This window comes from Camellia sinensis, chromosome 2, assembly GCF_055761805.1.
Source record: "Camellia sinensis isolate YWXY chromosome 2, ASM5576180v1, whole genome shotgun sequence".
Lineage (NCBI taxonomy): Eukaryota > Viridiplantae > Streptophyta > Magnoliopsida > Ericales > Theaceae > Camellia > Camellia sinensis.
In genome coordinates this window covers 208,484,428-208,504,614 of record NC_138962.1, presented here as the reverse complement: position 1 = coordinate 208,504,614, position 20,187 = coordinate 208,484,428, and the positions used below count along the sequence as shown (strand labels likewise).

Here is a 20,187-nt window from a genome sequence, read left to right as displayed (position 1 = left end):
ACAAAGAGGAAAAAAATGATTGTCTCTCCTTCTAACTTGGTCGAAGACCTTTCTCATGAGACAACTGCCAAAGCAGCAGAAAAGGGACTTACCCCTGAAAGGTCTGAATCCCAGATTGAAGAGAGGGAGACTGAGAAAGAACAGGAAATATCATTACCAAGAAGAAAGAGAAAGAAGATGACTGTTTCTCCTTTTGATTTGGTCGAAGACCCCAGTCATGAGGCGGCTGCCAAAGTAGTAGATGAGGAATATTCCAGAGAAATAATTGTTTTTCAAAGAGCTGAGAAGAGACGGCAGCAGCAATTCTTAAGAGATGAAGCAGCTGCTGCTGATGCAATCCAAAGGGAAACTGCAAGAAGGCAACATATTGATGAGCACTATTCCCTTCGTAGCTCTCCCATTGTTGCTATCACTTCTGAAACAAGTAACTTCTTTCATGCCTCTGCTGTTTTTCCTTGGTATTGAGACTTGACATTACTTTGTACTTCTTCTTTTGCAGCAACAACTACTGAGCCTATTCTTCCAATAAGGACTCCCTCAGTTTCAGTTGAAGTTGATCAATTGTAAAATTATCCAATACAAATAATCAATATTTATTATACTTCTTTATATTCCTCAATTATCCAATACAAATAATCAATATTCTACCTTTTCTACTAATTATACTACCATAATACAAATAATTAACTACCATGAAACACTGCGTGACCGTATTTCCGGACTATCGAATTATCACCCATGCATATAAGACCTCGTTTGTGAATATTTTATTTTTGTAATTTTTGATTTTTTTTTGGCTAAAATATGAGGTAAAAAAATTGATATACTTATGATATTTTTTTTATTTTAGAAAAAAAGAATATTTAACTTTTTTTAATAATTTATTAATCTTTTAATAACTTTTTAACTTAAACTAAAATAAACACTTTCCAAAAGAAAACGAGACCTAAGTCTCTTAAACACTCTCCCCTTCCAAGTCAATTTTTGAGTGTGAGTCTTACACGAGATTCATATCATTCTAATTAAAATTTTATTTTGGGTGTTCCATGGCTTTTTAGTTGGATTGCAAAAAAATTAATTTTAACTTGAATTAATTTCTGATCTGAGAAAAACTTGGATTAATTTTTGAAAGGATTATTTACTTATAAATATAGCGTAACTCTCTTTTTTAAAATAAACTTCTCTATTTTTTAATTGGACCTATTTTTAATATTCTTTTTAGACTTTCAATCCTTACATAGTGTTGCAAGATTTGTTCTTTGTTTGACATTAGTGTAGGGAAAATTTTGAAAAAAAATCCAGATAAACCCTACGAATTTTGTGGCAGATGAACACTACATGGACATCTCTAATCCTTACTAAAATTCAAATTTGAATAAAAAGTCATTTGATTCCATAAATTTGAGTCCACTTTTCAAAAAACTAAATTTTTTATTTTTATATATTTTTTTAATAATTTTTTTTAATATTTTACACATTTTTTTTAAATATTATCTAATTTAAATATACTTAAAAATATAATATTTGTAATAAAAAAAACTAAAAAAATTTATCAAATACAAAAAATATAAAAATTTAATACATTTTTATATTTTGTTATATTTAAAGATTTTTGTATATATTTTTTAATTTTAAGTATATTAAACTTAAGTGAATTAAAATATTTTAAAAAATTTAAAAATAAAAATTAAAAATTTTTAAAACTATTTTTGAAGACTTTGGTGATTACAATCTCTTAAATTTCTTCACTCATTACTTAAAAACTAAAAAATTGAACGCTTTTATCCAATCTTTCCACTATCATGCTTTTCTCTAATTTATAGTAGGGGTGCAACTCGAGCGGGTTCGCTCGGGTTGGGGTTTTACCCAAGCCCAACCCGAATTGTGTTTGGCAGTGCCCAAGCCCGTCCAAGCCCGACCATCAACCCGAGCATGGCTACCCAAACCCGGACCAAGCTTTATAATTTGAACTTGGGTTAGCCCGAATTGCCCGAATTGCACTGGACAACAAAAAGCTTCGGCAATGGTGCTTCTCCAAACAAGCCCTCTAGAGTGCCTACTCTGTTTGAAGAAGCTGCTAGAGTTTGGTGGCACTAGCTTGTTTGAGTTGAAGACACAGATCACACTTTTAAGAAACAAAGTTAGCCATTGCCATTGGGATGGGACACTCAAGCCAGCCCAAAAAAAAAACATTAAGGACATCTATTTAATTTAATTTATATATATCATATAATTTCTATAATATATAAAATGCAATTCGGGTTCAGGTTGCTCGGGTTAGCCACTGATTTTGCCCAGGCCCGGCCCGAATTACAATTCGGGCATCAAAAATCTGCCCAAGCTCGTCCAGATTACAAAATATTGTTGCCCAAGCCCTAAAAAAACTTGGGCTGGGCACGGGTTGCTCGGGTTGAGCCCGCCAGAGTTGCAGCCCTAATTTTTAGCTTCCACTCAAACTACAACACTCATCAGTCTTACTCACATTTAAGTTTATTCATTGAATATGAAACTTTCTACCAAAACTTCTACTCAACTGGAGTAAAAATATAAGTAATAACAACAAAAACAGAACATTCCATGAGGCATAATATAAAATTGTTGCACAAAATTTATATATATATATATATATAAAAAGAGTTTGTACACATTCATACATTGAAAATGTTAATTTCATGGACTCATTATAAAATAAGGCATGAACATCCTAAATAATCAATGAGAAACAAAATTAGAAAAACAAAATAAAAATGAAACCAACACAAAATATTTAAAGAGAACAAAATACTAAATTGAAAAGACTACTCTCTTTTTCACTACATTGGAGGAGAGAAAATATTAAACTCACTAACATGGAAATCTAACCACTAAATTAACCCTAATAATTGATTATACATTCAACTACTCGTTGAACATTAATGTCCAAAACCTTGGAAGTGCCACTAGCTTTAGGTATAGTTATATACAAAACCCCATCTTTAACCTCAGCTTTAATCTTCTCAAACTCAACATTCTCAGTTAAAGCAACTCTATTACTATACCTACCTTGGCTCTTTACAGACCACTCTTCATTTTCTACCTCACTTTCTTGGCCATTTCCGTCCTTGGCCATTTTCTCAGCCTTGACAACCAACATTTTCTCTTCAACATAGACCTTCACATCATCCTTGGTCATACCGGGCATGTCGAATCTCATCTTGTACTCTCCCTCTCCTTCCTTTATCTCCCATGGAGTCCTTCCCCCGCTGTACTCGCCGGTCTCAGTTAATGTCGGCGACGGCCACCCGTTGGTGTAGACAAAAGGGTCTTCCATCATCCTCTCCATGGTTTCCATCATTTGTTGCACTGTCCTTGCTGTTGGAAATCTATCCCACAACCCTGCATATAATGAAGGGTCAAAACTACACTATATAGATATTAGGAAAAATTAGTTTAAAGTCTCTCTCTCATTTTTAGTAATGGGAGAGATCCACAATAATATTTTGTGATGTCTAAGGTCCATTACACATTCCCATACATCTCCCTCCATATCTAATCTTCCTGGAGAAAAGAACGCAGAGACTGATCTTTGAATTCGAGATTTTAAAGTTTGGTTTTCTTCCTTGTCGGATAATTTGACAAAGGCCTCCAGCTTCGGACCGACCACTATATATACATACACAAACTCCTCCTCCATCCATTTTCTAAGGTTTTCAAAGATTTCGAGTCAGACCTCTTTCGCGACAGAGAGGAGTAAGTGCCTTTTCACTCTATCCATCTATCTATATCTATGTCTATATCTATATATATATGTATATGTTTGTGGTTGCTTAGGTCTGTATCTATGTGAATTTTTTGCTATATGGTTTTCTATATATTCGTAGATCCATTGAAGATTTGAATTTTCTGATCTAAAAATGTTTTATTCTTTGTACTTGTTATTTTATTGAGTCTTCAATTGATATTCGTAATTCAATTTTTCATGTAGTGCTAAGAAATCTGAGAAATGTGTGTTTTTTTTTTCTTCTGACCCAAACACCACCCCTGTTTATTTCTGAAATTCTTATTAGATTGGATGAGCTTGATTGTGAACTCAGATCATAATTGGCTAGGCTTCAATGAACTTGATGTTGGCTGGCCAGAGTCATTGCGAACTGGCATCTCACTCCCACGAACTCAATTATGAGATGTGATTTAAGATTGTGAAGACACATCCAAGGCTAGGGTTTCTTGGATCAATGTACGATCACCAAGGACTATTCATAAAAATACAACTCTGCTGCAAATAGAGACAATATCTCTAGTTTCAATCCAGAGAATTTCTCTAGTTTAGACCAGAGAAATTCTCTGAATTGAACGGGCATCTTCTTCTCAACATCTAGAAGGTTCCACATGAGCATTTGCACCCTGAATATACCTATGAAGCGGCCGATGTTTACATTTTGCAAAAGAAATTGTAGCTGTAGCACACAAATATCTGGTAAGTTTTGGAATTCGGAGTAAAGACAAACTATTCTGTTCATGGAGAATTTCTTGTTAGAACTAAATTTAAGTGGAGAAAACTTTATTTGAAATTTGTGATTGTTGACTGCTTCAGTATTATTTTGTGGGTTTGTTAGTAAAGATTGCATTATTGGCTTACATATTACACAAAGTCAGAGAAGTTCTTTGTGAATAGAGCTAGAGAAATTTGTGAACTCAGAGAAATTTTCTTTGACTCTATCCACAAATTTTCTCTACACAATTTTCTCTGGATAAAGCCACACAAAGCCATACAAATTTTCTCTACACAATTTTCTCTGGATAAAGCCACACAAAGCCGCACAATTTTCCCTACACAATTTTCTCTGGATAGAGCCACACAAATTCTCTACACAATTTTATCTAGATAGAGCCACACAAAGCCACACAATTTTTCTTTACACAGTTTTCTCTAGATAAAGGCACATAAAGCCACGCATTTTTCCCTGGATAGAGCCACATAAAGCCACACAAATTTTCTCTAACACAATTTTCTTTGGATAGAGCCACACAAAGCCACAAAAATTTTCTCTACACAATTTTCTCTGGATAGAGCCACACAAAGCCACACAAATTGTCTCTAACACAATTTCCTCTAGATAGAACCACACAAAGCTACACAAATTTTCTCTACACAGTTTTCTTTGGATTTCTTTGGTACTTAGAGAAAATTGGTCAAAATGGTGGTTGTTCAATTTTCTCTAGTTTGTTGTCGTCTAAATGGCTTACAGTCTGGTTTTTCTCTGGAGAGAATTTCTCTAGAGAGAAAATCTATGGGAGGTCCAGAGAAATTCTCTAGGAAGTGCAAAGAAATTCCCAGAATATCTTTGGAGAGAAAATCTCTGGGAGGTCCAGAAAAATTTCCAGAATTTCTGTTGAGAGAATTTTTCTTGGGTCGAATTTTCTCTAGATCGATGTTGAAAGACCATAGACATTATGACAATGTTGGGTGTCCTTTATGCTATAAAATCTTAATACCAGGGATCTTAAAAAAAAAATCCCCTAGATATTAATGCATTCCCAATAATTAAATAATAAAATTATACTTTTTACCATTGTAGTTTTGCTTCAATGTATTTTTATCACTATGGTTTCGATTAGATAAATTATACTTTTTACAATTATAATTTTACTTAGATGTACTTTAATCACTATAATTTCAATTTAAATAATGTTGGTCTTTATATTTTTAATTCAGTTTCAATTTCATTATTTCATTTAAGTTAATAGTTAAAATTTATGATTTTTTAAAACATGTTAATTATGTAGAAAATTTTGATTATAATTTCAATAGAAAAAACAAATTAAACTAGATTTGAATAAGAAGGCACTTGACACTTCTAACTTGGAGGTGCCTTTTGGGTTGGAGCCCAAGGGGACACTGACTGTTGGGGTGGGCCATATTGGACCATATTTCCCGGTGGGAGCTGGGCAGAGCATCTAACATATCGATCAAACTATCACAACCTGTCTTTGGTGTGGAAATGCTTGATCGTGGATGAACACTGAAGCATCCTTGATCTCAAAAGATGTGGATTTACTTCCCATGTCCTCCACATATTTCATTTTGTTCAATGAATGATCTTTATTGACCGGACATCTTTCTTTCTTTCATTCTTCTTTCATCATTTCTTTGGTGATGAAAATGCTTAATGTCTGTACTTGCTGACATTTTATAATTTTTCTATGCTACTTTTTTTGTGTTTCAGTGACTACATGTTGTTTGGCAAGAGAGGGCTTGAACTCACTTCATGAAAGAAAAGATGGATTTGACATCGTAATCAGTGATGTCAACATGCCTGACATGAATGGTTCAAGCTTCTTGAGCATGTTGGTCTTGAGATGGATCTTCTTGTCATCAGTCAGTACTTGTGATTAATATTTGAAGCTTTGTTGTGATTGCTAGATTTTCTTGTTCTCTTCCATTCATGTCTATTGAAACTTTTATTTCTAAGGCTTTTACATTCTTAATCTTTGCAGTGATGTCTGTTGACAGGGAAACAAGCAAAGTAATGAGAGGTGTCCAACATGGAGCATGTGATTATCTTCTCAAGCCTATAAGAATGAAAGAACTACGTCATATATGGCAACATGTCTTTAGAAAGAGGATACATGAAGTGAGAGATATTGAAGGTCATGAAGGCACGTATATATGGTATATATTCCTACATATATTAGGTATTGATTTCTTATATATATTAGATATTGCCATAATTAGGTCTCTTATAGGATACTCTTGCTTGTAGTTAGATTTCTAGTAGGATACTCTTTCTCAGCTTATATATACAGGCCTTCTATTGTATAATATAAATATTCAATACAATATCATTCAATACAATACATATTATTCTCTCACTCTCTACTATTCTAACATGGTATCAGAGCTATAGGTTAAGCTCTTGGTATTCTTCGCTTCACCGACGGGCAGCAGCCTTGCCTTGGCCGACTGCCGGACCTCAACCTATTCCGCTGTCATATTTTCCTGTTAGTATTGATTCGTGGTGATCTCTTCCTTTTGTCCGCTATTTATTCCTACTCCAAATATCTCTATCATATTTTTTTACTCGCAATACAGTTTTTTCTTCACTCTATCTTTTCCTCTACTTCACCCTCAAATTGGTTTCTCTCTTCCAACCTATTTGAGTTTGAGGGGGGATAATACTATATCATGGTGAGTATGGTTATACACCATACAAACCACCTAAGCCGTCTCCTATGGCGCACAACTTAAGCCGTCCCTTGTGGCGCACAACTTAAGTCGCCCCTTGGCGCACCACCCAAGCCGCCTCCTTTGGCGCACAATCCAAGCTGCATTCTCTGGCCCACAACCTGAGCCGCCCCTCTTTGGTGCACAATCCAAGCCACTTTCTCTGGCGCACCACCAAACTCGCTCCCTGGTGTATCATCCAAGCTGTCTCCTGGCACACCCAGTCATTTGTTGCCATTATCATTCAGCACTATGTCATAAGTTATGTGTGTGCCACGCTTGCTAGTTCAACATCAGTTCTCTACATCGGTCCAACATGACCCCTTTAAACTGTCCTGACATTGATTCCGGTTAGCTTCTACATCGATCCGGCATGACCCCTTTAAACTGTCTCGACATTGATTCTAGTAAGCTCCTACATCAGTTCGGCATGACCCCTTTAAACTATCCCGACATTGATTCCGGTTAGATCCTACATCGGTCCGACATGACCCTTTTAAACTATCCTGACATTGATTCCGGTTAGCTCCTACATCTGTCTGGCATGACCCCTTTAAACTGTCCCGACATTGATTACGGTTAAATCCTACATTGGTCCAACATGACCCTTTTAAATTGTGTCGACAATTATTCCAGTTGGCTCTTACATCGGTTCGGCATGACCCCTTTAAACTGTCCGGGCATTAGTTCCAGCCAGTTCCTACAATGGTCCAACACAACCATAAACTGTCTCTTGGCATTAGTTCTAGCCAGTTTCTATATCGGTTCGACATTACCTTAAATTGTCCTGGCATTAGTTTCAACCAGTTTCTACAATGGTTCGACACGACCATAAACTGTCTCCTGGCTTTAGTTCCAGCCTCTGATCTATTTCAAATGCCCTTGTGTTCCCGTTCGGATTTTGCAATCTATTTGCCTTTTATTTTATTTAGTTTTATTTTATGTTTTAGTTTCTGTCTCCAAACTCAAGATGTTTATCTTCCTTGAGTTTGAGGGAGTATGTTAACGTATATATAGTATATATTCTTACATATATTAGGTATTGATTTCCTAGATATATTAGGTATTGCCATAGTTAGGTCTTTTATAGAATACTCTTTCTCATAGTTAGATTTCTAGTAGGATACTCTTTCTCAGCCTATATACACAAGCCTTCTATTGTATAAGACATATCATTCAATACAATACATTTTATTCTCTCTCTCTCTACTATTCTAACAAAGGCTATAAAGAAACTTAGATGATGAGACATGGATCAGACCAACCTGATGATGGGTAGTTGTTCGGTGAAGGTGACTTGACTTTAGAAAAAAAAGAAAAGATGCTGAAAACAGGCATGACGACAAAGACTTTGTTGATCCTTCTTCAATGAAGAAAGCTAGAGTAGTTTGGACTGTCGATCTGCATCAGAAATTTGTCAAAGCTGTAAATCAGATTGGATTCGATAGTGAGTTTATTATGACCTTTCCTTTAAAGTGGGAATCAGAAGTCCTACTGATTCTATTTTGTTTTTTTTCTTTTCGTTTTTGTTTTTGGTAAATTGTTACAACTAAGTGGGAGAGAAGACCCACATGCAGGTGAAGGGAATTCGAACCCTTGACCTCCTAGGTGCAACTCTGTAGTTATAGTTGTTTGCAATCTAATTGGTTTTCTGTTATTCGGCTGTTGTGTTCTAGAAGGTGATGATTTTCATCTTTGTTTGGCAGGAGTTAGTCCTAAAAAAATTCTTGACTTGATGAACATACCATGGTTGACAAGAGAAAATGTTGCTAGCCACTTGCAGGTGATACTCGTAACTCTTGCTCAAATATTAGCTGGAATTAACTATCGACATGGGGAGGTGTTAGTGATGAAAATATATATATTGACAATCGCATTGGTTTGTTTCATATATTTTGACATTCGTGATTAGGGGGTAGCGGGTTTTGAGTGCTATTGGGGAGTGGGTTTAAGAACCTGTTTATGTTTTGTTGGTTAACTTTTTACATTGGTTGTCTTTGGAGAGTAGTATTGTGCTTCATCCTAATTATCTGATATTACGGGTTCTCATATTTTATATAAATGTCTCCCTAATTCCACTTGTGCCTTTCTTAAGTAGATTTTATTACTAAGCTCACCATCTATGATAGACCGCACTCATTCTGTGAATGATATCTTCTTCCATTAAAATTAAAATTAAGTACATGTGTTCGAATGATAGCTCTGAAGATTGAAGGGAAATATGCTATCTATTCGATACTCACTGGAAATTTGACAGATATTTTCATTGTACAAAAATACCGCCTCTACTTGAGTAGGTTACAGAAGGAAAACGGGCTAAAGGCTTTGTTTGGTGGGGTAAAGCAATTGGATTTATCTTCAAGAGACGCTGCTGCAAGTCTTGGCCTTTAGAATTCGATCAATATGCAACAAAGTGATGCTGCTAGCGAGATCTATGAAATATCTAGCAATAAGACTCTTGTCCAGAATGTCGATCCCAAAATCCACGAAGGTGATCTAAAAGGTATTGTTTCATTGCCAATGGCAGAACCCAAGAAAGCTCCGGTTCATGATATTCCCGATCCTCCATTACAACATATAAGACTTTTGGCAACCAAACTAAAACCATTATTTTGGTCTCTAAATGATTTTTGTGACAAAATAAAATTCAACACTAAAAAAATCACAAAAAATGCGCCTAGTAAAGTCTTTAGCGACGAATTTTTGAAAATGTCGCTGAAAATGACAATTAGCGACCAATTTTATATTGTCACAAAATATTTGATTTTACAAGACTAAACATTTGGTCGCTAATACTTCCGTCATAAAATGTCTCAATTTGGTCGCGAAAAACAAAATGATGACATTTTTAATGACAACGATATTTGGTCCCTAAAAGACAAATAACTTTCTCTACAACACATTTTCGTCGCTAAAAATCGAAGTTGGGATAGCTAAAAATGCACCAAAATTAAATGTCATCCAATCATAAAATAAATAAAAAAAGAAAAAATTTGACATCCACAAATCAAAGACACTCTATTACCAAATCATAATGAGTACATAGCTCTGAGTATATTCAAAGTTTTCAAATTCAAAATTTCCAAAAATTGACATATCAAGTAATTCTCTATCAACAGATAATTGTTGCTATTATGAGGAAGCAGGGCAATGTCACAGCGAAACTTCTTATACTTTTTATCAAAGGACTCCTCGTCAGCATCACAAACACCAAAGCTCCCTAAGGTAGAAAGGGACACAATTATTTAAAACCAAAATTTCCCCTTCCTGCCCAATCTACTTCTGCCTGGCATTCCTTCATCTTCATTGACACTAGAGAAGAAAAATGTGATAAACATTAGAGAGTTACCTAGTTATGTAGAGCTCTACTGCACAATACTCATCACGATTTGTCAATCGCTTAGTAAAATCTCAATATTATCATACATCTATTCTGGCTACAATGATTTCAAGGCTTCATCTCAATACTCATTCATATAGGTGACTAAAAGTAAAAATGGTACATAATCTGTTCAAGGAGAACTAATGAGACACCAACCACATCCTAACAGTGTATTTGTGTATGATCATTGTTTCAAACTTACACACGCTAACGGATTGAGACAGATCATTGACATCAACAGCCACCTTCTATGCTCAGACCATACATCTGGACAAAGAGAATGCATTCCATTCTGCCAATCAATCAAAACAACTGTTAGGTATATGTCTGTGGAAGGATCAAAAGCACAGAACGATAATTAATTGTAAGGATCTGGATCAGCAAGCCAGGTCAGGATTACAATGTTAAAATATCAAACTAAAATGAAAAGGAAGACCAATTTGTGTGTGCATGAATTGTAGCAGGAATGAGGGAAACAATTAAGACACTCTTAGAAGTTTGCAAACTAAACCAAACCATAAAATGAATCATGTTTTCAAAATTATGAATCAATGTTTTTATATGACACCCTATCACCTGTATTGTTCACAAAGTTACATAACAAAATAGCCATATCCATGGTCAGTTTTAACTATGGTAGGGGAGATGTCTAATGAACCGGACGGATTTGGCTATGATCCACTATCAAATTCCAATTCATAGTGATACGTATTGCAAATCAGCTGATTCACTTGCAATTTTTATCCCAACAGTAAACCGGGGTGTATTCAAATTAGAGGGCCCACAAACTGGTATGTACTGGCCAATTTCTTGAACCATGGATCACAGAGATAGATACCAGAGCTATAAAAAAAAATAATGATAATAACAAGTAAATAAAACAAAAATATTTGTATATGTTGTTTTATGATGTCTTCAAGCTTCTAGAAAATTATGTTTATAAATCTAATCCAACATTGTAGTTTTTGCTTTTCATAGGGAAGGCAATCTGCTAAAAGCACCAAGAAGGTGTAACATGGTAGGTCTATCTACTGTACAAGGTGACTTGCACCACTAGGAAGTTATGCAATCAAATTTAATTCCTTGTAAAACATGAAATTAATAAAGAAAAATATGCAATTGCCAAAGATAGCAAATTTGAGTTCAGCTCAAATTTAGATACCAGAAAGGAGTAGAAACTTACCATAACAAACAGCAGCATATAATTCAGGAAATCTGTAATTGATAAGTGAAAACTTTCCCAAAACAAAAAATACACAAAATTGATAGCCTAAACAAATGCATTTGTGCAAAAACCAATTTAGGTCACAACAAAGCTGTGTGTTGTTCGTCGGCCCATTTTTAGTCAACAACCTCCATAAAATTGCATAAATATGGTTTCTATTAAAGTTAAGTTCCCATAAGAACTGTTATGGACAAGGATATAGAAAACAAGATTTTAGGTTAAGTCAATATTATGTTGAGTATCTCAAAGAGAACCAGCTTGAGTCATGATGAACTATTAAATTGATCAAACTTTAGTGTACTTATCTAGAGCAAAAAGAATACAAACCAAAAGATGGTCCCCAATTCCCAAATCTGTCTTTTTGGGAGCATAATAGCTGGAGATAACCAATACATCAAAATCAAGTTATATTGTAAGATCATATTTAGAAATACAATCCAAATGAAAAGTAAACCATAGATGACGCCCTTGCATTCATGATTACTTATATATGTATTCATGATATTTGTGTTTCTAAATGATTCCTAATTCATTAAATAGGACTCAGCTAGTTGTGGTTGTTATATCTAATATATTGCCATTCATAGTTATCTAAAAATAATAATCAGATTTCTTTTACTTGGATTGGGAATTCAATTTTATGAATCAGATTGCTAAAATTGCGGGAAAAAGAATAGAACAAATAAATAAAAATAAAACAATAGTTAGTTTTAATAGAAAAGCAAAGCATCCATGGCATTTCAAATTTATCACTTTGCCATTAGAGCATCTTCAATGGCGCAAGGCAAAAACCATTTTTTGGCTTGCTATAGTGCAAAAATAAATAAATAATAAAATAAGCCATTTTTTTGCTATACCACTCCAATGGTGACATTCTATTTTGGCACAACCAAGTTCCAAACTCAACTAACTTTCAAAATTTTCATTGAAGTAGTATCCCAAGCACCATTAACAAACATTCCATGCTTTTTCAAGTTTAGTCATCATTACCTAACATATACGTGTTCCAACTTCTCTTTTTTGAGCCACTATGACCAAAGACTCTCAATATCTATATCCCATTTTGACATTGAAACCAAAGCTCAAGCTCAAGCCCCAGATGAGGAGAGCACAGATGCTAATCCATCTTCTCTTACTATGGCTTCTACTTACAGCATATCAATGCCATACCAAGGTTCAAGCTACACGATCAGACAAGACACCCTTGTCTTCTCTTCCTACTCATTATCGAATGTAATGCTTTTCATTTGCAAAGTACATTATAACGTCTTTTTAGTTTAAACCAAAATAAGAGGGAAGCAAACAAATATAAACATAATATATGAATTGCTTTAAAGAAGCAAAAATGCTAATGAAGCTTACCTTTGCAATTGCGATCCATGTATAGTTGATTTCAAGCTCAGACTTACAAACTCGGATCAAGGCAGACCAATGGACAAATTTTCACCGCTTGGGTAAGTATAAAGAGTATTCTCTCCCTTTCTGTTTCATGTAGTGCAAAATATATTCTACATGAATAAATATCTAATTGAATAGACGAATAATGTCAAGCAAGTTGAAGGGAAGAAGAATCATAAAAGACCATCTGGACCTAACCCTGTCGGAAATGATCGTCCCCCATCAAGGCCATGAATCAATGAATGCAATTGTGTCACGTAATGAGTGGAACAGATTATTAGAATATTTTTTGGAGTTTATGGAGGTTAGACATATTTGCGTTAAGTTAGAAAGATCTTGTGTCTAGGGTGTTATGCTTGTATAAAGATGCAATATATTTGACGTTCTGAATTCTATGACCTTTTTAAAATAGTAAATTAGCAAATTTGTTGGTGAAAACCCCTACATCATTTTTAAATGGCTCATGACATGATTTAAAACAAAACATATATTGGCTCCTAATATTTTTTTCAATGCAGCCAAGGAAAATTCAGTACGTAGCTTCTGAAACTATATTCAAACAATAAATTCATTAGAAAAGCAAATATTATTCGGGGTGATTTGTCAACATGTATAACGGTTTTGCATAAGCTAGACTTATATGTTGCAGCTGATTTGGAAGGCCTGGGAAAGTTCATCATGCAGACTTAGCTGCAATGTCCTTTAATATAATCTATTTCTTCCTTTTATTTAATTGTCCTTTGTCATAGCTCAAGGATGCCAAATGCTAGGTCTGTATCAAATCTACACCCCTACCAACACCCTCAAACTAAGTTATACGGACTCGGGTACGAATATCGGGTGCGGGTGTGTATCTAGGGGTCGGACACTTCAAAATTAAAAATTAAGAATACGTGGATATGTATCCAAATTTGGATACGGGTACGGGAATACGTTAAATAGTTTTTTTAAAAAAATATATATTTATTATATGAAGATAAGTTATATTATATAAATAACAAACAAAAATCTATAAAGCACGGACACACATACGAACATGGACACAGATACAGGACCTTAGTTGCATGAAGCGGGAGCGGAGAAGCGTGAGCTGATAGAAGTTTCTTAGGTTGGGAGCGTCTCGGGGAGTGACAATATATATATATATATATATATATATTTAATACACATTAGAAGTTTTTTTATAAATATTTTTATTTTAATATACATTAATTATTTTATTTATTTATTATATTTTTTAAATAATGTGTTATTGTTAATTTTTTTTAATTTTATTTTACATATATGTGTTTGTGCTTTTTTATTAATATGTATAATATATACTCATATATATATATATATATATTATATTTATATGTGTTAATGTTTTTTTTTATGCATATATATTATAAAGATTATATATATTAATATTTTTATTTTTTTATTAATGTTTTTTTATTATATATTTATATGTATATAGATGATATATATTAAATAATAATGTGTTGATTTTTTTTTATTTTTTAAATATATATGTATTTATATAAAGATTATATATGTTTCATCTTTTATATATATATATATATATATATATTACTTATATTAGATATATATCGTGACAAAAGGCCAGAAAGAGAGAGAGCGTGAGTGAGACAAAGACAGAAGGCAAAGACGAAGGCAGAGGAGACGACGATCAGCAAGGAGACAATCTGCGCGCGCGCGCGCGCGCGAGAGAGAGAGAGAGAGAGAGAAAGACGATCTGCCAGAGAGAGACGAACTGCGACACAGACGAAAAACACACAGAGAGAGACGACCTTCGAACTGATGAAAGAAGAAGAAAAATGAAGCAAAGGAGGACATACCCAGAGACGACGTTCAAGTTCTTCTTCACCTTCTTTCTCCTCTGTCTCTTTGTTGACCAACAAGCTAGGGTTTTTGTTCATAGCCACCAACGATCCCATCTTGGACAGGATCGCGTTTCTCTCTCTATAGAAACGCGATTCTTACACGTTTCTTTCTAAGAAACACGGAATCGCATTTCTTACGAAGATTCATCACCTGGTTGCATGATTCCTGCAACTAAGTACGGGACATGACAATTTCTAAAAAATGGGAACAATGACATGGCAGGGGACACAGCAAATTTTTTAATTTTTTTATAAATTTTTTAATTTTAATATACATTAATTATTTTATTTATTTATTATATTTTTTAAATAATGTGTTCCAATTAATTTTTTTATTTTATCTTACACAGTTGCACGAAGTGAGAGCGGGAGCGGGAGCGAGAGCGTGGAATCGTAGATATTTCAAGAATCGTTAGTTGGGAGTGTTTGTATATATTTCAAATAATATATAAAAATATATTGTAAGATTATATTTTTTATGGGACTATATATGTTATAAATAAATAAGAATTACTCCCTTCGTCCCAAAATATGGTCCCTTTTGGGGAATCCAACTTTTTTTGGTAGTACAATTATTGCATTTGAAAAAAAGTTGATTTTCCAAAATTATCCTTTTGATAGTACATTTTTTGGAAATATCAATGTCATAATTGTACTTTTTATATTGTTTATTAATTTAAAAAAAGGGAAAAATAGGAAATTTATATTATTTTTGTACTTGATTTTTGAAGAGGGACTAATATTTTGGGACAATGAAAAATGGAATAAGGGACTAATATTTTGGGACGAAGGGAGTATAAAAATTATATGTTAAAATATTCTAATTACATGCTTTTATTAGAATTTTTTTAATTTATTCTAAAATATTTTTATTACTTTTTTATCTATTTATTCTAAAAAAATTTTGTTAATTTTATCTATTTATTCTAAAAAAATTTTGTTAAAATTTTTTTGTTTTATATTATTTTCTTAAAAAAATAGCATAATAACATTAATTCAATAAATATAATATATAAATAAATACACATAAATTTATAAAGATAATATATAATATATAAATTAAAACAGATGTATATATAATTTATAAAAGTTATATATAATATATAAATAAAAACATATATTTATAAAAACAAATATATATACATAATACGTATTATATATATATATATATCTTTAATCTGAGAAGAGAAGATCACAGAGAGAGGCGTCGCGTGAAGACCAGTGAAGAGGAGAGAGAAGTCGCGATGGCTTGTGTGCGACTCGCGAAGACCAGCAAGGAGAAAGGGAGAAGTCTGCGATGGCCTATGTAGGTCTTGCGATGGCCAACGATGGAGCTCCGATTGAGAAGAAGACAGATTCATGATCAGATTCACGTTTCTTTTGCATCAAAATCGCGATTCTTCAACGAATTTGAGTCAGAAGCGCATAATCGCACTTCTGAGGAAGAATCGTAAGCAGGATGAACGATTCCTGCTACTAAGATTTTACATACATGTATTTATTTTTTTATTAATATATATAAATATATATTATCTTATAAATATATTATATGTTATATAATAATTATTATATAATATATAATAATAATAGTTATTATTATAGTTATTATAATAATAGTTATTAACTATTATTATTATTATGTATAGATAGATACAAATAGATATGAATCAACAGAGATATGAAAAGTCAAGAAGATAAAACAACAGAGAGAGGGAGAGAAAAGCAAAGCGATCGATGGATCGCGATCGCAAGGGAGAGAGAGAAGGCGAAAGAGAGAGGCTTTTCGAAGTCATCTGGGTGTTCGACTGGAGGTCTTCGATATTCGACTGGATGGAGCTTCGGCCAAGTTCTCTCTTGCTCTTCTCTCTTTCATTTCTTTTATTGTCTGTAAAAAGCCGTGTCCGAGAGAGAATAGGCGAATCTGACACAGATCCCACACCCGCACCCGTGTCGTGTCGTGTCGACACGGGTACTTCACTCCAAAGTGCCAAGTCCATGTAACACAGCCCTCAAATATTGGGATTGGTGGGCATAAAATTATCAAAATATTCAAAAGCTAGCATTCTACATCTGTAAAACAGCCTGCTTTGCTGCTTTGATCCATTGATGGGATTTATGGTTCAACAATTTCTAATTTTTGAAAGAATATGGTGTAGAAGGTTCCCTAAAGAGCACTCAAAAACTTTTGACATAAATATTAGTTTCAAACATCATGATGGATGTGCAAGTCTTTTCAATCAAACAAAAAAGAATGATTTTCATCATTTGTAAGTAAACCTTAAATAAATAAGCTGTAAAGAAAAAAAAATGCCCACTATGTATTGACTAAGATACAATTTGTTAACATATACAGAACTCACTTAAACTACACTCAATTAAGTATACATTTTCATACCGCACGCTTCCGCTTTGATCGCTTACTGCTCTTTGGCCTAGAATAATCTGGAGCCAGTTTGCTTCCATTAGAAGCATACACCTCATCTAGAACCTCTTCATCCTATAGAAAAAATTGAATTAATGTCTAACCCAGATTAAAAAGCAGTAAGCATTTACAACTAATAAATAAAAATTGCAAACTCTGTTAGATTTCACTTATTGTGGAGTTTATAAAGTTGGGGATCTACTTTACCTTCCATTACGTAAAACACCAAGTCCTTGAATTCATGTAGACATGTCTAAATATATCTTTCAACTTTAATTATGCCTATTTTTAATTTTTTGGTCATGAAAATCAAGAAATCCATCCTAACATTGAAAGTATACTGATTAATTGCTACAAAATCAGGCATTATCATGTATAAGAAACAAAATTCCTCAGAATGATTAAAAGCTTTTTAGTTAATGCTACCTTGATGCAAATAGTTAGGTAAAATGATATTCTTGACTTTCTCAAAAGTCTTATAGGAAACAATTTGTGGAAGAAGTATAGAAAAAGAATCCTTCAACTCTTTGCATCACCAAAAAAACTGCAACTCATACACAAGGGACATGGTTAAGTTGCTACTTTAGTTAATGTCATTAAAAACAAAATAAAAATTTGTTACTTTCCTTCACTGGTAATTCAAAACAAGCATATCCTAATGATTCACCATTATTATTCATGAGTAATCATTCACCGATACGTTTTCAAATTATATTCATCCAAAAATTTTATTTGCCATAGTAGTCTCTATTCCATATTTGGACGTTTAATATCTAGAATTGTTGTAGACTAAATGTTTACAAACATATACTTGTGTTGTGTCAAGTTGTCAACTACTACTTTAGATATTGGGGAACAGTCAAGTCTAATAATATCAACAACCCAAAATCTCTAGGTAATTTTATTTATAAACATAGTAATAATATTAAATCAGCTAAACAATCTCCACACACAGCACAGCTTCCCGAAATCATATCACCTGGGAACTACTACTCGGTACCGACTCAGAAGACTGAGTCAGGACCCCCCCCCCCAAAAATATACTTAGGTAATTTTATTTTTATTTTGAAAAATGAAGAAGAGGCGTACACGTGCGGGAGGTAAGGGACCCAAAAAAAACATATACTTAGGTAATTAAATTTGCGAGTAAACTCATAAGAATTCCCAAAAGTTATGAAGATTTTTATAAGTAAATTATCATAAGTTTAGATTTGTCTCTAAAAGATTATTTTTAGGGACCAAATCTAACTAGTCCCTAAATATTTCTTGTAGTAAGCAATTTACTGTCATTAGTTGAGTAGTAGGCAATTTACTGTCATTAAGATCTCAAGAGTTTGATAATATACACACACAAGTTCAATCCATCGACGAAGAAGAGGATGATTTAATGAGAGAAAACAGAAATAAACCCAATCTGACAACATATGGAGAGTTTGATACATAAGGCCAACTGAGACGATTCATTCATCATTCTTATTCTTAGTGAGAGAAAACAGAGAAGAAGGCCGTATATATATATATATACACACACACACACACAAGTTCAATCCATGTAATAATCAGAAATTGGAAATCAAAAAAAGAAAAATGATAGTGTAACACCTGAGAACTCACTGAAACAACAAATTAACAGCATACGAAATACAGTATTGATCGAACTATGCGAGAAAACAATTCTTCATCTCCAACACGCATTAGATTGGATATACAATACATATATACACACACAAGTTCAATCTATGTAAAGAATTCTTCAATTCCAACATGCATTAAGATATATATATACACACACAAAAAGTTCAATCTATGAAATAATAAGAAATTGAAAGTTCGAATTGGAGCTCTTACAGGTCAATTACGGAGATCGATTAGAGAGAGAAAGAAGCGCCAACATTTGAAGAAGATTGAGCTCCTAATCTGCCTTGGAGCTCCCAACTTTAGGGCTGAAGATTGAGCAAACCGTTGAAGTGAGAAAGAGCAAGTTAGGGCCCGACTTTTTAATTGTTAAAATAATAAAAATATTTGGTCTCAAAATATTTTTAATGGATAATGACGAAAATATTTGGTCCTAAAGATGATAATAATATATTAGCAACCAAATTTATTAGTTTTAAAAAATTATGTAAATATTAGGTGAGAATATTAAGACTAGATTTGGCAAGTTCTAAAAAGTTAAAAAGTTATACAAAAAGAAAAAAAGTCATTATTATTTATAAATAAAAAATATTAAAAAAATATTTTATACATTTTTGTAATGCAAAAGTTTTCATTACACTGTCAGTCGTACTGTCCTAGCAAGAAGGTAGGTCATACACTTTTTGGGCAAAAAAAAAAAATTACATATGTAAAGCCACAAAGTTTGATGGTAATATTAGGCCCTTGGGGGCCCACTAAGGGTTCCGTTTTGATAATCTGAACCGTGCAATATGTAGAACTCGTCGAGACTATATGCCCGTAAAAAATCACGTTAATCGAATATCGTTAACGATATGATCAAATTAGTTTTGTATAAACAAAACGGATGGTGTGATAGTTAATTGTTGAAAAAAAAACTAATCCGATCATATAGCTATTGATATCCGATTAACGTGATTTTTTACAGGAATATAATACTCGACGAGTTGTACATATTGAACGGTTCAGATTATTAAAATGGGACCTGTGGTGGCC

At 33.3% G+C, this 20,187-nt stretch overlaps 1 long non-coding RNA gene and 2 pseudogenes across 1 annotated transcript; 1 reads left to right on the top strand and 2 right to left on the bottom strand.

The window, feature by feature from the left end:
• Window positions 1–2,766: 2,766 nt before the first annotated feature.
• On the bottom strand, window positions 2,767–4,370 carry LOC114280028 (small heat shock protein, chloroplastic pseudogene; annotated as a pseudogene).
• A 900-nt stretch (window positions 4,371–5,270) lies between these two features.
• On the top strand, window positions 5,271–9,936 carry LOC114280027 (two-component response regulator ORR26-like; annotated as a pseudogene).
• Window positions 9,937–10,203: 267 nt separating this feature from the next.
• LOC145820580 (uncharacterized) lies at window positions 10,204–12,087 on the bottom strand. The gene is made up of 2 exons (XR_014362394.1): window positions 10,789–12,087; window positions 10,204–10,516 (listed from the first exon to the last, which is right to left on the bottom strand). It is a non-coding gene; the product is annotated as an uncharacterized LOC145820580 (long non-coding RNA).
• Between the last annotated feature and the right edge of the window lie 8,100 nt (window positions 12,088–20,187).